The sequence below is a fragment of the Zingiber officinale genome, chromosome 6A (genome assembly GCF_018446385.1).
Source record: "Zingiber officinale cultivar Zhangliang chromosome 6A, Zo_v1.1, whole genome shotgun sequence".
NCBI classification, from domain to species: Eukaryota; Viridiplantae; Streptophyta; class Magnoliopsida; order Zingiberales; family Zingiberaceae; genus Zingiber; species Zingiber officinale.
This window is the reverse complement of record NC_055997.1, coordinates 142744407-142756220: the sequence shown is the minus strand read 5'-3', so window position 1 is coordinate 142756220 and position 11814 is coordinate 142744407. Positions and strand designations below refer to the sequence as shown.

Genomic DNA, 11814 nt, shown 5'->3' with positions numbered 1-11814 from the left:
GAACTTTCTCGCCTTGACAGCCCGGTACTACACCAACGGATCCGGAAGTGAGGACGAATCGGAAGCCGAGTCCGAGAGAAGCCACGGATCCGCATCCGTTTCCGAAGGACCGAACCCCTCTGTAAGTAAAAATCGTTTATATAGCTTAATTAATTATTTAATGCATAAAGTAGCTAAGTCCAAGATTCGAATCAAATCGCTTCTAAAGGAGGTAACACTCCTTAAAGAAACGCCTAACAACGAATCCTTAACTGATCAAGTTCAGACTGGAACCTCAACTCAAGTTCAAAAACATGAGGAAGAGAATTCCAATCTGAAAAGTCAGGTAAAGGATTTGAAAACAACCCTAGAACGATTTTCCTTGAGATCCAAAAATCTTGACTTGATTCTTGGAACACAAAGGGCAATCTATAATCGAACTGGACTAGGATATAAAAAGAAATATAAATCTTACCTATCCTTAATAAACAAACCAAATAGTAAATCGGTCCAAGCTTGGGTTGCCAAGTTCAACCTGATCAATCAAGTAGGACTTGGACATTATTGGGTTCCTAAGGATCAAATACATTACCTCGATAAACCTTATCGAGGCTATGATCCAGGGGGAGCTAGCAGAAAAAAATTAAAATTAATAATTAAATTTAAATTTCAAAATTCGTAATTTAAAATTCAAGTTCAAAATTCATAATTAAAATTTAAAATTCAAACTCAAAATTCAAAATTCAAAATTAATTTAAAACTCAAAATTCAAAATTCGAAATTAATTTAAAACTCAAAATTCAAAATTCGAAATTAATTACTAAAACTCAAAATTTTGAAATTATTAAAATTCAAAATTATTAAAACTCAAAATTCAAAATTCAAAATCAATTATTCAAAATTAATTCAAAATAGAAGGAGGGTCCAGAATAGCTGGCAACTCCGAAACCTATCTACCCGAAATGGGTAAACAAGAGTAAATTACCCGACAGGATAAGTAAGGATAGATTAAAAGGGTGAGGTTTAACTTGACCCACAGTACTGGTGAAGTTTTTGGATGATAGTACGTTAGGGAAGCTTGGGCATCGCATGTCTAGGAAGATATGGCTTCGACCTTGTGCATTTGGCCAAGTGGAACTAACCGAAGCTACCCTTAAATGGATCCTAACTAGTTAGACCAAGCTTTAGTATTAAGTTCAATGGGTAGGACTATTTGGAAAACCTCAAAGGCTTGGTTACTTTAATGAGCTCCTTGTGACTCACCATAGCCCAGAAGTTTATCCAAAGAATGCTTACTTGTTTAACCCAAAGCTAAACCCGAATCTAACATAAAGTTAAACCAAGCCCTAAAAATTGAACTAATTCATCTCACAGAATAATAGGATCCCCTGATTGAAAACATAGATCGGGTGAGATGACTAAGCAAACTAAATTTTAAATGTTACTTAAGTTAAATTAAATATTTTCAAAATTAAATTAACTTAAACATTTTTTTAATCAAATCAACTTAAACATTGTTTAATAAATTAACTTAAACATTTTAAAAATAAAATTAAATTAAACATCTTCAAATTAAATTAACTTAAACATTTTCAAAATTGAATTAATTTAAATATTTCTCAATTAAACATCAAATCACCAAACAACCCCCCATAGAATTAATTCAGATTAGGTAAAATGCTAAATTAGGGACTTCAATCAAACTGTCTTTTGATCCATCAACTACTTTATGTGTAGGAATTGGATCAATGGATGTTGGACAGTGGATGCTCCAGACATATGACTAGAGATAGGTTGAAGTTCATTAAGCTAAAACTAAAGAACCTAGGATCAGTTGCATTCGGCAACGATGGAAAACTGAAAGTAATCGGAAAAGGTAATATTGAACTTAATTCTGATTTTATTATTCGAAAAGTATATTCGAAAAGTACTGTTAGTTGAAAATTTTAATTTTAATTTATTAAGTATAAGTCAACTATGCGATACTGGTTATTCAGTCAATTTTACCAAGTCTGAATGTATAGTCAAACATGTCGATAATCCAAAAATCATACTTAAGGGCACTAGGAAAGATAATGTCTACACCATTTATCTAGCATCATCCTCAATAAAGTGTTTTCTAACACAACAAGAGGAAACTGAGTTATGGCACAGAAGACTCGGTCACACTCACACAAGACTCATTTCAAAAATGAGTCAAAATGGACTAGTTAGAGGGTTGCCCAAATTAAAAGTTATTGAAAACTCAATCTGTAATGCATGTCAACAAGGAAAACAAACCAAGTCCACCCACAAGTCAACCAATACGGTTAGAACTACCTATCTACTTGAGCTCCTTCACCTAGATCTATTTGATTCACATGGAGCCAAGTCACTAAGCAAGAACCAGTATTGCTTAGTTATAATTGATGACTACTCCAGGTTCACCTAAGTAAAATTTCTAAAAATAAAAGATGAAACCTTTGAAAAATTTAGTAATTTTTGCAAATTAACAGAAAATGAAAAAGATACTAAAATTAAAAGGATAAGGAGTGATCATGGAGGAGAATTTGAGAATCACAACTTCACTGAATTTTGTGAGATAAATGGGTACAAACATGAATACTCCTGCCCTAGAACCCCCCAACAAAATGGTTTAGTAGAACGTAAAAATAGAACCTTACAAGAAGTTGCTAGAACCATGTTAAACGAATATAATCTATCTAATCAATTCTGGGCTGAAGCAGTTAGTACAGCATGCTACATTCAAAATAGGATCTTAATTAACAAATTTCAAAATAAAACCCCCTATGAAATTTATTATAATAAAATTCCTAACTTAAACTATTTAAAAGTATTTGGGTGTAAAGTTTTTATTTTAAACACTAAAGACTACATAGGAAAATTTATATCAAAAATAACCCCAGGAATATTTTTAGGATACTCAACCACTAGTAGAGCATATAGAGTATATAACAAGGATACCCTAAAAGTAGAAGAAACAACAAATATACAATTTGATGAAGACACTATAGATGAAACTGAAGATGCAGAAAATGCTAATCCAATAAACAGAGAAGATGACGAAATTCAATCTGAACCTATTGAATCTGAAGAACAAATCACTAATTCAAATGACATACGACCAACCAGAACAAGCACAAATCACCCATCTGATCAAATCTTGGGTGATCCAATTGTAGGAGTAAGAACTAGGTCATCCTATAGAAACCAGAGTCAAATAGCCCTAATTTCAAAAATTAAACCCAAAACCATAGAAGAAGCCCTACCAGACCCAGATTGGACTATAGCAATGCAAGAAGAATTGGCCTAATTTGAAAGAAATCAGGTATGGGAATTAGTGCCTAAACCCATTAACAAAACCATAATTGACACTAAATGAGTTTTTAGAAACAAATTAAATGATCAAGGTGAAATAGTAAGAAATAAAGTCAGATTAGTAGCCAAAGGGTTCAATCAAATAGAAGGGCTAGACTATGATGAGACCTATGCTCCTGTAGCAAGACTTGAATCCATCAGGATGTTGTTGGCCTATGCAGCACACAAAGAATTCAAGCTATTTCAAATGGATGTAAAATCCGCATTCTTAAACGGATTTATAAAAGAAGAAGTATACGTAGGCCAACCCTCAGGATTTGAGGACATAGAACATCCAAATTATGTCTTCAGATTAAAAAAAGCTCTGTACGGACTAAAACAAGCACCTAGAGCTTGGTATGAACGACTATCCAACTATCTAATATCAAAAGGGTTCAACCAAGGTCAAATAGACCCAACCCTCTTTGTAAAAACCTTTGAAAACGACATCTTTATAGCCCAAATTTATGTCGACGATATTATTTTTGGATCAACCAACTCAAAGTTTCTAAAAGAATTTACCAAACTAATGGAAAATGAATTTGAAATGAGTCTAGTAGGTGAACTCAATTTCTTTTTAGGTTTACAAATTAAGCAAACCAAAGATGGAATTTATATTTATCAAACCAAATATACTAAGGAATTAATTAGTAAATTTGGAATGGAAAATTCAAAAATCATTAATACACCAATGGCTACTAATGTTAAAATTGACTCAGACTTAGAAGGAAAACCAGTAGACTTGAAATACTATCGAAGTATGATAGGAAGTCTACTGTACCTAACTGCAAGTCGACCAGACATCATCTTCGCAGTAGGTATGTGTGCAAGATATCAATCTTGTGCAAAAGAGTCTCACTTAACACTAGTAAAAAGAATCCTTAGGTATGTTAAGGGAACCCTAAACGTAGGACTTTGGTACCCTAGATCCTGCACCCTTGATCTAACCGGCTACTCTGACTCTGAGTATGCCGGGTGCAAGCTAGATAGAAAAGCACAAGTGGTAGTTGTCAATTTTTAGGGCACTGCTTAGTAAGTTGGTCAAGTAGAAAGCAACACTGTGTTGCCTTATCTACCACTGAAGCTGAATATATAGCACTAGATGAATGCACATCTCAATTACTATGGATGATGCATACCCTTAAAGACTATCAACTTGAATATCAAAAAACAAAAATCTCAATTGATAACATAAGTACAATAAATCTAACAAAAAACCCAATTCATCACTCAAGGACTAAACATATAGAAGTGAAACACCACTTTGTAAGGGATCATGTAGCTAAGGGTGATATTGTACTCAACTATGTTGAGTCCAAATCAAACCTAGCTGACATTTTTACAAAACCCTTACCTGAACTTGAGTTCAGTACACTTAGAAGACAAATAGGAATGTGTTGGGTAGAATAGATACTTACAATTCAGTCCTTTTAATGTTTTTTTTACATTTTTATAACTTCTAGGCAAACTTTTGATTGTTCAAAATCCCTACTTTACTAGACTTTCTAAATTTGGACTTAGCCTAGGCTTTTCCCCTAGAAATCATGTTCCCCCAGGACTCAGTCAGAGCATCTCACAAACACCTAGGTCTACCTTGATTGTGTTTGTAAAACATAGAATGGTGTGAGATGCATAGGGTACAGCCTGGACTCAAGAATTCTTATTTCTGTGCATCAATATGAGTCTGGGCGTTAAATACGTGATTAACAGTAATCAAATCAAGTCTTCCATCCTTAGTCAAATCTAACTGGATCAATTGACTTGACTTGACTAACCAAGTGAACACTGTTACCCTCTAGGCAATCAGCAAGTAGCTAAACGGTTAAACAGTTGGTGAAGGAAATAATAAGTTTAAGCATGTCTGTACTTAAGGGATCTGATACCTGATCAAAATAAATCTTGACTCATGCTTGGTCTTTAGGGCTCTGATACCCTACTAAAACAAAATGGCAAGCTATTAAACATTAAGGTTATCGCTTCTCCTTTGCCTTAAGTATTCTTGAAATTCATTTCAAAAACATTCCTTAAACAACTTTTCAAAAACTTCTCCAAATTTAAAACTTTCAAGTGTCCTCTATTTTGAAATTTTTTTTTGGAATTTTGTTAGAAAATTATTTAAGCTGAAACTTTTTCAAAAATTTGTTAAGTTAAAATTTTTTTCTTAAGTTAGAAAAATCTTTAAAGTTTGAAAAATTTTGTTAAGCTGCAATTAACTTCTTTAAGTTGAAAATTTTCCTTGAAAATTTTCTTTAAAAAACCTGAATATTTTTTCGGAAAATTTCTGAAGTTGAAAATTGTGTTTTGAAAATTTTTCTGTGAAAATTTTTGGAAACTCCTCAAAATACACTAAGTTAAAAAGAGCTCCTTTTTGCTATATCTCTTTAAGCAAAATCAATTCTAAGGTGTTGCCTTTCACTTGCTCCTTGCCTAAGTTAAAATGTTTTCTGCTAAATTCTGTCTTGAAAAGTTAAGTTTTTCAAAACTAGCTCATTTTTGATATATGGAAAAGGGGGAGAGTAGAGAAATTCAAAGAAAATATTTTAAAGGGAGCTTGTATTAAGGGGGAGCTATGACTATTAGTAAAAAATTCAAAGAGAATAACTTATATTAAGGGGGAGCTATGTTTATGCTTATCTTGCTATCATGCTTATCTTGTTTCTTGTGCTTATACATAACTGCATATTTTCTACTTAACATTGAATTTCGGTTGCCATTATCAAAAAGGGGGAGATTGTTGGTGCGGGAAGCATCCGACGATCGAACCTTAGTTTTGATAATGACAAAGGATTCAAAGTTAAGTTAGTGTGTGATCTAACATGTTTGAATGAGGGTTTCAGGAAAGTCCTAGCTGCGGTTAGGCAGGTGAAAAACCCTAAGGGGTGGTAACCTTAGGTCCTAGGGGGCGGTAACCCTAGGTGGAGGAAAACCCTAAGGGGCGGTAACCTTAGGTCCTAGGGGGCGGTAACCCTAGGTGGAGAAAAACCTAGGGGGCGGTAACCCTAGGTCCTAGGGGGAGTAACCCTAGGCGAAAAGTCCAGTCGGTCTGGAGGACCGGACTGGCATCAGGTAAATCTCCTGAGTGGAGTAGGTGAGGACGCGTTCCCCGTAGAGGGAACAGTAGGCGTCGGGTCGACCTAGGGTTTCCGGTTGGAAATCCGAAGTCAGACTCGTACAGTCCGAAGACTGTCAGCTCTTTTTCACTTATGAATTATCAAATTCTAACATTGTCTTGCAGGGTATGCAATTGCTCGGACTAACCTTGTTTTGCAGGAGAAGCGGCTCCTAGAAAAAGGAGGTCCGGGCGCCCGGGACCAACTTTTATCCCCTGCGCGATTTCGCGACGTGGAGCAACCTGGTTGGCTGGCCACGTTACACTCCAGGCGCCCAGAAAGGTCCCATGCGCCCGGAACCTCATATAAAAGGAGGGTTGAGGTGCAGCTTTAGACATACAATCTTCTAAGCATTCTCCGTGCGACAAGCTGCTAACGTCTCGACTCAGAAGTGCTGCAACGACAACTCGGAGCTTCAGTTTTAGTCTTTTTATTGTCGGTACAATATTCTTTTCTGCTTAAATTGTACTTAGCTTGTAATAGCTTTTACGAATTATAGTTGTTGCCCACCGGAAGCTATCAAGGATCGCGGGCCTTCGAGTAGGAGTCGTCACAGGCTCTGAACGAAGTAAATCCTTCGTGTCCACTTTATTTACTTTCCGCTGCGTTATTTCTGAACAAGCTTTTACGATTTCGAAAAACGAAATAGCCACGAGCGCTATTCCCCCCCCCCCCCCCTCTAGCGCTTTCGATCCATCAGAATGTGCGTCAAGAACTCCCTCTCTAGTTATCGCTCTAACGTTCCCTTTGCTCTCATTGGTGTGTGCAGAGAGGAAGGAGGTGCTAGATGTCATTTTCTCTCAGGTTTGAAGTCTTCTTCCAATTAATAGTAGAATCATCTGTCCAATGCATCATCTCTCTTATTTCAAACAGGATCAATGTTAATATATTTTTTTCAATAACCATTCAAGTTTATAAAATTCTTGTTTAGTTTTCTCCCTCAACTATAAAATGGTTTTGCCTCAAATGAACATCATTGACAGGAATGAATCATCAATTGACTAATAGTTAAATAAAGTTTTCAAGTAATTGACTAAGAAGTGAAAAAGGTAAACTTTGAACAATCAAATTTATGAACAGAAGATGTGATATATACACATAATTTTCAATGTGTGTCAGAGAAAAGGCAAAGAATATTCGATAAATAAATGGAAAGAACATTAATGGTTTAAAAGGATAGTGATAATATAAATATGTGAAGAAGAAAAGAATAAATAAGATAAGATTTGTCAGAGTAATGGATTCAAAAGTAAAAGCACTTGATGGTCAAATTACAAAAATAAAGGGAATAATTATTTTGTTTTAGTGCACTACAAATGTGTACAACTTAATTATGAACAAGTTAATGCTGACGAACCCAAGTCAAGCAAGCAAACAAAAAAAAAACAGAAAATAAAAATAACTTGTGTTCGAGAAACAATGGCCACTGCGTGTGGATCCTACCATGCATGATTTTATTAGTTAATTAATCCACCAATGGATAAGTATTCGATAACAAACTCTTTAACCAGCATATGATACTCAAACATGTTTCATATCAAGTGCTAATCTTTCTACTAATGCGTTTTTTCCTTAATTTATTTTAGGTTTTGTTAATTAACTAAATCCTTATAAAAAAAGTCGGTAGTGTTTTTTTTAGCGAGACAGGAACATGCTTGATAAAATGATATATACACTTTGTCTTCTTCCATCAATAGAATTAAGATATCTCGCCTCATCATGGACGTGTCTGACATCGATGCGTTGACGTTGGGCGATCGTTCGTCATCAGAAACCGCGTCATAAATTCTCGATTTAATTATTGTTCTTTTTTTCTCGCGTCACGCGGAAAACTTCTTTGTCTGATTCAACGCACTTGTTCAATGATTCCCATCGAAAGTTGACGATCGAGCTCTAAGTTGTCCAGTGCAAGAAAACAGAATTTAATTCTCAACTTGTATCATTACATGCATTTATTATCGATTATTTAATGTAATCATGTACTGAGAGAGATTCGCAGAGCGGCGGATCAGGAGTAGCCTGGGCCGGCCCATGGTCTACTCAGCCTTTGGTGACTGCAGAGGGTGGGGCGCCGCCGCCTCCACAGCCACCCACTCCGCCGCCTCCACCACCTCCTCCTCCTCCGCCGCCGCCGCCGCCCACCCCCTGAGCGTAGGGGGCGTGCGGCGAGCGGCGGGCGGAGAACTTGCCAAGCAGGGACTTGATGATTTTCTTTAGGATCTGACCTCGCTTGGGAACATAGCGCATGCGAGGAGGAGGAAGAGCTGGGAGCTTGCCTTTGCCTTTGTCTTTGCCGGCGGCCATCGTACTTGTTAGAGGTTGGTGGTTGGTGGCCTGTAATTTATGCTACTTGGAAGGGAAGTTGCACGGAATATGAGGGAACTGCCTGTGAATTACCATGTTCTCAACAAAGGCACTCAACTTTCAGAATTTTTCAAATAGAACACTATACTTTTATATTTCTTTCTTAAAATACCCTTCTTATTTACAAATTTTAAAAATAAATAAAAATATAAAACAAATTCATCTATTGCTAGGGCGGCCTGCCGCGAAGCCAGGCGACCGTGTGATCGCCCTAGTCGCTCATCCACGGTCGCTCGACTTGGATGCCTAGGGATGATAAGTATGATCCTACTAATAAGAATAGTGTATGTATCACACTTGTCGGTCGTCATGTGTATATCAATTATCAATTTTTTTAAAAAAAAAATTATATAAATTGGCATTATCCTTATAAATAGAATCGACTTTATAGACGGATCGCTAGATGACTCTAGCCACCAAGGCCACGCTATCAAGTCAAGTGGCTAGCGGCCTGACAGGGTGCCGTCCCACGAATAGGTGAATATTTTTTAATTTTTTTAATAAGAAGGATATTTCAGGGAAAAAAGTGTCATTTGAAAAATATGAAACTATAGTAAGCTCTTTCGAAAATTTTGAAATCTAAGTGCACCTTCTGCGAAAATTATCGAACAATAAAATCATGCGAAGGTATGTAAATGTATGTGGCTCCATCACTCGACACGTCACCGAGTTTGGGGAAGAGCCTTCAAACTGATGACGTGGCAGTTAGAGCCGTGTTGGGTTATACATGTATAAAGTTAGGAATTTTGAGGTTGTTTAAGATTATTTGATCAAATTAAATAAAAATAATTATTTTTAAAATGATTATTCTCACTCCGAAATGGCATGAACAGATGGAGACATTATGAGACTTTTAAACGGCGCTGGCCGCTGCTCACCCTCCTCCCAACTTCCTCGCTGCCAAGAAGTCAACCACTCGACCCCGACGAAGACTTTGACTTATTGTTCACCTCCTCGCCGTTATATAATCCTGGCACACTGAGTTGCTCTCGGTTGGGCCGGCGAAGGAGGAGAAGAAAGAAGAGGCGAAGGACAAGGAAGGGGACAAGGGCAAGGAGAAAGGCGAGGACAAGGAAAAGGAAAAGGAGAAGAGCAAAGACCGACGAGATAGCCGCGGTGGTGAAGACCTACCAGACTTACAACGCCTACTACTATGCGCAGAGTGCAGAGGAGAACCCTAATGCATGTGTGGTTATGTGATTAAACATTCTTTTGATATCTTTATTAACTATTTTGAGTTATTTGAGAAGGATTCGGAAAGAGATCTATATGAAAATCTAGCTATCAAGGATTTTCATATAGGATCTGTTGATTCCATTTTGCACTTTTCTTGTGCGTTACTAGCAAAAACTTCCCTTCGTGTCTGGTGTATCCCAGTAAGTTGTTGATATCAACAAAATTTGAGTGCCCATGTGCAGTAGTTAACAGATCCTTGGCTGACCGCCTGCATTCTGACACAAGATATTCCTCTCTTTTGATGCCAAGAAGGAGCCCTATTTAAGATCTATCACGTTGTCTAAATGTGTAGAGGATCACAAATAAGTATTGCTTGCTAGTTTTTCAGGTATCCATCTGTGATTATGTGTTCATATCACAGAGTCCATAGTCTCTTTGAGAGAGCACTAGCAAATGAAAAATTGCAGAAGTGTGTGCTATTATGGTGATGCTACTTAGAGTATGAAGCAACATAAACTGTCAGTAGCAAGACGAATTTTCTTTAGAGCTATTCATGCATGTCCTTGGTATGTATTCTGCTTAAACTAATTTATAATGGTTTTTTGATGTATTATTTCTGCAAAATCTGCACGCCCAATTAGAATTTCCTTCACTGATACCGATTGTCCTCTTTATTGTTGTATGAATCCATCCTGAATGTTTATCTGCATTGCTTGCTTTTAGTGTCCTTATTCATAAGAATCAGTCTTTTATGCCATCTACAGTCAATCTAGTGAGCCAGGAAGATGATGTTACACATTCTATACTCATCTACTCATTTGCTTGCTTTTAATATTATACTCTTACGCGGAAACCCATCTGTTTGCCAGTATCCTTTTTTGCGACCATATCTCATCTACTCATTTACTATTTCCAGGTTAAAAAGGTTATGGCTTGATGGATTTCAGAAACTAAGCAATGTCTTGTCGGCAAAGGAGTTATCTGATCTCCAAGAAGTCATGCACGGTAAGGAGTTGAACCTGAGAACTGATATCCATGAAGCTAAGTGTTGATAAAATGACTTAAAATTAATAATTGAGTTAGTGGGTTGATGAGATGAGAATGAGTGGTAGTAGTGGTAGGCATTAGTGGTAGTAGTGGTTCGATATATTTTAATATTAGTGAGGTAGAATAGTTGAGTTAGTGAGGTAAATTATGAAGTTAGTGGGTTATCATGAGTTATGTAAGTAGCTTATAAATAGACTACTTGTTTTATGAATTATGAAGTGAAGAAATTATTATGTTCCACTTGTCCGTCTTATAATCTTCTCATTTTTCTCTAATAGTGGTATCAGAAACAAATCTATACAAAAAAAAAAAAAAAACAACTCCAATCAACTTTTTTGATTGGATGGGAATGAACGAAAAAGGGAAAGAGTTTTTTGTAAAAAAAAAAATCAAATCTGAAACTTTGGTTCTTCCCAAAATTCAGATTTCTTTTTGATACATATAACACATATAAGATTAAACCGTGGATCATCCCAATCAAATTACTTCTTTCCAATCAAAATTTAGATGAAAAAAAATTAGTCAAAAGTGTCAAAGATTCTATTTTAATAAAATTAAAAAATCAAGAAAAAAAATGAAGAAAAGACAAATCTTGTGTCAGATCCAAGCAAATAAAACAAAAAAAACTCTTCAAAAGGATTATGCGAGATCTGAAAGTAAAAAAGAAAAAGATGCAAGAAAAGCAAGGAATCATAACTAGATTTATTCCTAAATAAATATTTAATTATTCAATTAAGATGAAAAAACTTGGTTAATCATAAAATGATAAAAAATATCAAGG

The 11814-nt window shown here is 36.0% G+C and overlaps 1 long non-coding RNA gene across 2 annotated transcripts; it reads left to right on the top strand.

Moving 5' to 3' along the window:
- The first annotated feature begins 9687 nt into the window (after positions 1-9687).
- Positions 9688-11150, top strand: LOC121994520. Of its 2 annotated transcripts, none has more exons than XR_006115755.1 (2): positions 9688-9996; positions 10903-11150. It is a non-coding gene; the product is annotated as an uncharacterized LOC121994520 (long non-coding RNA). The 2 variants fall into 2 exon arrangements; XR_006115756.1 differs by having other exon boundaries at positions 9688-10552.
- Positions 11151-11814: the final 664 nt, after the last annotated feature.